At 36.0% G+C, this 8,239-nt stretch overlaps 1 protein-coding gene and 1 pseudogene across 3 annotated transcripts in view; both read right to left on the bottom strand.

Moving 5' to 3' along the window:
* The window catches only part of VWA8 (von Willebrand factor A domain containing 8), a 372,198-nt gene that overhangs the window by 354,025 nt on the left and 9,934 nt on the right, over positions 1-8,239 (bottom strand). The window lies entirely within an intron of this gene.
* Positions 1-8,239, bottom strand: part of LOC141581645 (actin, cytoplasmic 1 pseudogene) — a 29,033-nt pseudogene that overhangs the window by 18,993 nt on the left and 1,801 nt on the right.

The raw sequence follows: 8,239 nt of genomic DNA, 5'->3' as shown, positions 1-8,239 counted from the left end.
AGAAAGTTCAGATGTTTAAAACTAGAGAATATTTCTAGTCTTAAGAATCAGCCACTTAGCAGGATTTCTACCATTCTATTAAATGTTAAATATAAGTATCAGGGTTCATATTTTAACATTGTGATTTTTATTAATATTTCTTCATGACTATAATAGTGATTCTCAGTGCCCGAAACAATATATTTCATCAAGATAGAAATAAAATAGCACTATCATGCCTCAAGTAATTCAGTATTTCTCAATAATCTTTCATACTTTAAAATTTCAAAAGAGTTTTCACTCATTTCATTTCACACTGTTCTTCTCATTCCAGGACTTATTCTCAAGAAAATCAAGAGTAGCTAGTAAATAGCTAGAGACATTGTGGCTGACTATAAAAGGAAAACCAAACTGAAGTCAGGAAATCTGGGCTTTGCTACTAATTAATCAGTCTTCTGACCTCATTCTTGTGGTCCTACTTTCCTGGCTATGAAATGAAAGTTTCAGAGAGGATAATAATTGCTGAAATTTCTTTTTACAACAAAGTCTATCATCTTACGTTTCACCTGAAAATATTAAATATCTAAAAAGCAAAAATGTTTATAGAATTAGGTAAATCAAAGCACAAATACAGGAAGAAAAAAAAGTAATAGGGTATCAAATTTCAACAAAACACCCTTGCAGAAGTATTTTATTTTTTAAAACTCCAAAACAGAAAAAAAAAAGTCCATCAAAATTCTCTCATAATCCAAAGCCATAAACTCTAATAAATCAAGTAACAGCAACAGTGAAGCCAAAGAACTATAATTTACTCATTTTGGAAACAGTCCCTGAGAGAGGAAGAAAAAGTTCAACCAATACAATATTTGACATAATACAGTAAATGAATGTACAAAAATATGTTGTATTATTGGGACAATTTATCTGTCTAATCAATACGTAGCAACCACATAATGCATATGTGGCTACTTAAGACTTTGGTTGATATAGCTAAGTCACTTCTCTTATTTCAAGTTCATCAAACCCTTAGCAGACTTTTTCTTACAAATGGACACAGTTGCTTATAATAAGATTAGAAACAATGTACCAATTTAGTACTGGGTAAAACATATGGTACTATCATCATCTTGAAGCACAAAAGATAATAGATGAGGAATACCTATACTGTGACTATGGCAGGAATAATGATGAATGAATAGCAAGAATAGAAAATGTAAATTGGGTCTACAGGCTAACCAACTGCTTTCAATATTAACTCTTCAGGTAAATTTCAAAGAGCAAGCTACTAATAACAAAAAACAAACAAAAAGTTTTAATCACATAAAGGATGAATGAAAACTAAAAGAAAAGTATCTAAACAAGAAAATATGTTGATTTTTGTAGGTTTTTTGGTGCCTTGCTCTCAACCAGCTGCTGTATTGTCCCTCAGTCATTTGTAAAATACTAAAATATATTCACTCAAAGCTTTTGCTTTTAAGGTATGTATTATTGCTACAATCCAATAAATCCCTAAAACTAATATAGATATTCTTGTGAATTCTCTCACTTAAGAAGATTCCCGATATAATTAAGCATTTGTGAGTATAACAAGTATTTCAGCTGACCCCAGATATAATACAGCACCTTAGAAGCTAAAAAAAGGGAATGGTTAATGCTATCCTCTGTTGAATGCTATCAGGCAATGACAATGCTTCATGTCTAGGTGAGACTAAAAATGCCAACATTCTTGCTACACTGCAAACACAGTACATTTGATCTTTGAAGGAAATTGAAGCTTATTTGAAAAGCCTACAGTCATTTGTAATCCTGCGAACAACCTGAGGGCCAATTAAAAATCAAATTTAGATGAGATGTGTACTGAATTCATTTATTAAGAACAAGATTAAATGAAGACTAAAATATTTTTAGCATATCTCTTAAGCATAATCATAGCATCCCTTAGTAATCCCCATACTCAAGTGTCACAGGCATGGAATAATGGAAAATGAAAAGGAACAAGAATAAGGAAACTGGAAGTGGTTGTGTGGACAACCACATTTATTGAGCACTAACCACCAGGCAGTATCCTACACATTTCATATATGCTATTTGATTTAATCGTTACGATATATCCATGAAGTTGAAACAAGCACCCCTATACAGTAAAGGAAACAGAGCAGTGAAATAACCTGCAGAAATTGGCACTGCTAAAAAGTAGCACAGCAAAAATTTTAAACATAATTTCCATCCCACCAATCATCTTCCTACGAAGCTCAAATTACATAAAAGTTTTCCTATTGTCTGTCAAGACTGGATATTATCCCTTGCCTTTGAAGTTTATTGTAAAACATTAGCTACACTCATAATAAGAAAAGACCCAGAAATCAGGAAAATTGGCCTTTTTCCCCCAATTATCATGTGTCCTTGGCATGTAAGGTATTATACATAAATTTTGTTAATTTTTCTCCAGACAAGTATAACAACTTGTTGAAGAATTTATGTCACTTGTCTTACCTCTAGAAAAGAAAACCTATTAAAATAATACACTTAGGCATAACCATTCAATAATGAATATTAAAAATCAATATTCCCAACTCCCACTTCTAGTTAAGATGAAATGAGTTGCAAGAGAATTTTATTTTCAACCTAACAATCAGAATAAACCAGTTAATCTATAAAAATCACAGTTTCTTAAAACAAAGAACATAAACTAAATTCTAGAAAAGACTGAGCATTTTCAAGGAAAGAATAGACCCACAGCTAACTTTCATCCCTAGTAGAATGGCAGGCAGAAAAACAATCTCCCATAGATGTGTCAGGAGAAACAAACTGAATTTTCAGCAAATTTATAATGACCACACATGGGCAGACATAATGTACTGAGAAGTCCCAGCCACAGAGAAAACCTGCATCCACCCATCTACTCTTTCCCACCAGCCCTTAAGAGTACACAGGGATGTACACTACAGACCAAATACAGGGCAGGAGCTGAAACATACTCTTCCCAAAGCATGCTGGACCTTTCCCTAGTGCAAGGCAACAGCCCACTAAAAGGCCAGTGGTAGGAGAGAAGAGGTGACAGAGATTCCTCCTAGACACTCCAGGTCTTTATCCAGTGCAAGATAGCAGGTCCTTAAGGATAGTACTGGGTCATGATAGCTGAGATAAATCCCTTGAGGCACTCTTGGCCTTCACTGAAGTGGCCTCAGGAGGCTGAGGGCAGGACAAGAACACAAGAGACAGCTGAGCTGCAGCAAGAAGAATACAAGACTGAATAGCAAAGAGAATTCCCCAGCATTCCAAAAATCTGGCAGCTATATAGCAAAGAGAGACCACCCCAGGTTTGCCATAGTTTGTGAAGCTGGCATTAGAAGAGGAACTAAAATAAATAAAAATAAAGAAATATTAAAGCTCAGAAATAACAAACGGACAGGCAATGGAAAAAAAATCAATAGTTAAAGCTGTTTCTTTGAAAAGTTATTAGCATTGATAAACCTGTAGTAAGATTAATTAAAAAGAAAAGGAAAAAATACAAATACAAATTTCCAGTATCAGGAATAAAATGGAGAATTATCACTATAGACTCTACAGATATCACTGGTCACTACAGATTCTCAGATATTTAACTAATAAAGGCTATATTATGAAAAAAATTGTGCCAATTAAGTTAGAAGCTGAGATGTAATAGATTTATCCTTTTAAAATAAAGCAGAACTATAAAATTTGTAGGAAAAAACATAAAATGTCTTCACAATCTCAGTGTAGGCCAAGATTTCTAACACAATAAGCACTCACTTTAAAAAATAATCAATAAATTGTGTGTAATAAAACTCTGCCGAACATAAGATAGCAATGAGAAAATGACTAAGCAAATAGACTGAGAGAAAGTATTCATAATACTTATATAAGACAAAGTACTTGAATCCGCAATATATAAGGAACGTTTGCAACTCAGTAATAAAAAGGCAGACGACTCAATTTTTTTAGTGGGCAAACGACCTTAACAGATACTTCACAAAAGTAGGTATACAAATGGGCGATAAGCACAAAAAAAATCTTGAACATCACTGTTCATCAGAGAAATGCAAATTTAAACCACAGTGAGGCTGGGCACAATGGCTCATGCCTGTAATCCCAGAGCTTTTGGAGGCCGAGGCAGGCAGATCACTTGAGGTTAGGAATTCGAGACCAGCCTGGCCAACATGGTGAAACCCTGCCTCTACTAAAAAAATACAAAAATTAGCTGGGCAATGTGGTATGTACCTGCAATCCCAGCTACTCAGGAGCCTGAGGTAGGAGAATCACTTGAAGCTGGGAGGCAGAGGCTGCAGTGAGCCGAGACTGCACCACTGCACTCCAGCCTGGGTGACAGAGCAAGACTCTGTCTCAAAATAATAACAATAAACCACAATGAGAGGACAGGCACTACTGGAACAGAGTAAGGACCTCTGAAATTTCATTCCTTCATTAAAAAAAAAAAAAAAACAATAACAATGGCATAAATTGTCAGACTCAACTTCTTCAGAATTCTGGAAATCAGAAAGTTTTCAACAATCTGATGTGCACTTACCTAAGAAAAGGGATTAATTTGCCCAAACCCCATACCTATGTCCCCAGCTTTGTGGTTATCTTTGTTTTTCTTTTTTCTTTTTCTGAGAGAGGGTCTCACTCTGTTGCTCAGGCAGGAGGTGTGCAGTGGCACAATCATGGCTCACTGCAGCCTTGATCACAATAAAAAACAATATTTTTTATTTTTATTTTTTATAGAAACAGGGTCTTAGGGTCTTACTATGTTGCCTAAGCTGGTCTTGAACTCCTGGCCTCAAGTAATCATCCCACCTTAGCCTTACAAAGTGCTAGAATTACAGGTGTGAACCCAATTGTTTTACAACCAATTGCCCATAATCATGGTGAAATCCAGCAGCCTGGAAGTCACTGAAGTCAACAGAACTACACCGACGCTCCTCAAAAGCCTCATCCCCAGAAAATTATCCCCACTTGACCTGTCTGGCAGCTCCCTGAAATGCTCCATTTTTAGAATTTGTCTTTATTTGATGTACTCAGAGCTACTTTATACAAACAGCACTAACCCGGGGCATTTGTCCAAAAAAATCAACAACAATTGTTTAACATCACAGCTGCCTGAGGCGGCAAAACCAGTAGGAGCTAACAAGAGAACAACCAAAAAACTTTAAAAACAAAAATAAAAACTAAAAATGAGATGTTCGTAGAAGGCTTTAAAAAGCTTCCATGTATGCTTAGGAATCTGGAAGGCCATGCATATATCCAGGAAAATCCTGAGAAGGGCCTAATCTCTCACCTTCAGCTAACCTTGAGGGTCCACATAAGCAGAAAGAAAAGATTGAGACACAATTGTAAGCTACCTGTGAAGCACTGAAATCATGCGCAACTTGCAAATAGATACTCTCAGCAAAAGCCAAGAGACTTATTGATTCAAGGCATTAAAGACACATCTGTCCAATCATTAGCTGACCACTAAGCCAACAAGGCAAGACAAATAACACAGATTTAAAGAAATAGACTAGGAACATCGCTAAACAAAAAGCAGCAACATAAGGAGCAACCACAAAGCCTGGGAAGGAGAGATTATACTATTTAAAATGCCCACTTTCAATAACAACAAAACTATAAGAAATAAAGAAATAGGAGACTGTGGCTCATATATACAAAAAGAAGAAATCCATAAAAACTATCTCTGAGTAAGCCAGACATTTGATTAAGCAGAAAAACACTTTAAATCAACTATTACAAATACATTCAAGGAATTAAAAGAAACCATGGCTAAAGAAGTAAAGCATGATGACTACAATGTCTCATGAAACAGAGAGTACCAACAAAGAGAAATCACAAAACAGATCCAAATAAAAGTTCTGAACTTGAAAACTGACGAAATTAACCAGAGGGGCTTAACAATAGATGTTAGCAGACAGAGGAAAGAATCAACAAACTTGAAGGTAGGTCAGTTGAGATGATCCAATCTAAGGAACAGAAAGAATAAAGAAAAATGAACTGAGTCCCACAGACTTATAGGAAACCATCAAATCTATCAAATATAATGGGATTCCTAGAAGAAGAGAGAGAAAAGGGAAGAAATAAATAATGAAAAAATAATAGCCAAATCTTGCCAACTTTGATGAAAAAATCAATTTGCATATCCCATCCAAGAAGCTCTACAAGCTCAAAACAGGATCAACTCAAAGAAATCTGCACTTGGACACATCCACAGTCAAACTACTAAAAGCTGAAGAGAGAATCTTGATAGCAGAGAAAAACTGACTCATCATATAGAAAGGATCTTTGCTAAGATTGATAACTAACTTCTTTTCAAAAAGTAGGAATTCTGGCCAGGCCTGGTGGCTAACACTTGTAATCCCAGCACTTTGGGAAGCCAAAGCAGGTAGATCACCTGAGGTCAGGAGTTATAGACCAGGCTGGCCAACGTGGTGAAACCCCATTTCTACTCAAAATACAAAAAAAAAAAAGCCAGGCATGGTGGCATGCACCTGTAGTCCCAGCTACTCAGGAGGCTGAGGCAGGAGAATTGCTAGAACCCAGGACACGGAGGTTGCAATGAGCCAAGATCGCACCACTGCAATGAGCTAAGATCGCACCATTGCACTCCAGTCTGGGCAACAAGCATGAAACTCCATCTCAAAAAAAAGTAGGAAGTTCACAAACAGTAAGAAGACATATTCAAAGTGCTGACAAAAAAACTGTCAATCAAGAATTCTATTTCCAGTAAATTTATCCATCAAAATACAAAGGAGAAATGAAGACATTTCCAAATTTTTTAAAATGTGATAATTCACCACTAGCAGACCTGCCACATAGAAGATACTTACTAAAGGGAATCCTTCCTTTAAGCTGAAATGAAAGCACACTAGACAGTAACTCAAATCCATATGAAGAAATAAAGATTATCAGTAAAGGGAACCACATAGATAAATAATAAGGACAATTTAAACATGCATTTTTGTTAGTAACTCTTTTCTTCTGATTTTTAAAACTTCGTAAAGCCATAATTATAAAACTGTGCTGATGAAATTTTAATGTATAAAGATATAATTTGTATAACAATAGCAAAAAGGAGGTGGGAGGGAACAAAACTTCATTGGAGTAGTTTATATATTGTTGAAACTGAGTTAGCATTAATCTGAACAAGATTGTTTTAGGTTAAAGTGTTAATTTTAAACCCTAGGATGACCACTAAAAAAATAATTCAAGAGAAAAAAAAAGTAGTGAAAAAAAAGTGGACCAGAGTGGAAAGGACAGATCGCAGAGACATTTAGCGGGTAGAGTCAAGGGAACTTTGTGTTAGATATAAGTGAGATTCTGCCTCAAGAAGCTGACAAAGATTCTCTTCCGAATCAAACTTTAGTCAGGTTTCTAAACGTTTTCCTAGGCACACCTGTGTACTTCCTTATAGACTCCCGTTTTAGCAAAAGAATGCCATTAAAACAATTTATCCAGAACCCACCCATCCTCATTATCTAATCATCCTCAATACCTAATCAGAGTCCTCATCTTCCACCATGCCCCAGGTGATGTCTGATCACCCCAGCCTATCTTGCTAGGTTGGCTTAGCCAGAATCTCCCTTAACCCTGACATTGCCTCTTAGTAATTTTCTATCTACCAACTCCCACACTGTTCCTTGGCTATAAATTACCACTTGCCCATGCTGCATTGGGAGTTGAACCCAAGCTCTCTACTCCACTGCAAGACTCAGTGACAGTCCTGAATTAAGTCTTCTTTAACCCTATGTGCTATGTTTTAGCACATATCATTGATTTATTTTTTCTTCAACAGAGCACATAGTCTAGTGGAAGAGTATCTGAAGAGTGAACAAAAAGCTATTCTGTATCATGACCAATGACTGGAACAAAAAACAGGAGAGTGGCATGAGATGAGACTAAGACTAGACGAAGAAATTAACAGCTAAAGATTGACCTTTGTTCCTAAGATACTAAAAAATCATTTAAAGAATTTTAAGAAAAGAAGCGACATGATTTTGCTTAAATAATGATTTTAAGTTACTAGGGAAACACAAATCAACCACAGTGAGATGTCACTTTACATGTCTGTAATAAAAAAGACAAACAATAACAAGTGTTAGTGAGGATATGGAAAAACCAGAATAATCACACATGGCTAGTTAAAATGTAACATGGTATAGGTGATTTGAAAACCATTTTGGTGGCCAAGTGCAGTGGCTCATGCCTGTAAACCCAGCACTTTGGGAGGCTGAGGTGGGCAGATCAC

The sequence above is a fragment of the Saimiri boliviensis genome, chromosome 16, assembly GCF_048565385.1.
Source record: "Saimiri boliviensis isolate mSaiBol1 chromosome 16, mSaiBol1.pri, whole genome shotgun sequence".
Classification (NCBI taxonomy): domain Eukaryota; kingdom Metazoa; phylum Chordata; class Mammalia; order Primates; family Cebidae; genus Saimiri; species Saimiri boliviensis.
The sequence above is the reverse complement of the archived record's forward strand: the minus strand, read 5'-3'. Positions and strand labels throughout refer to the sequence as shown.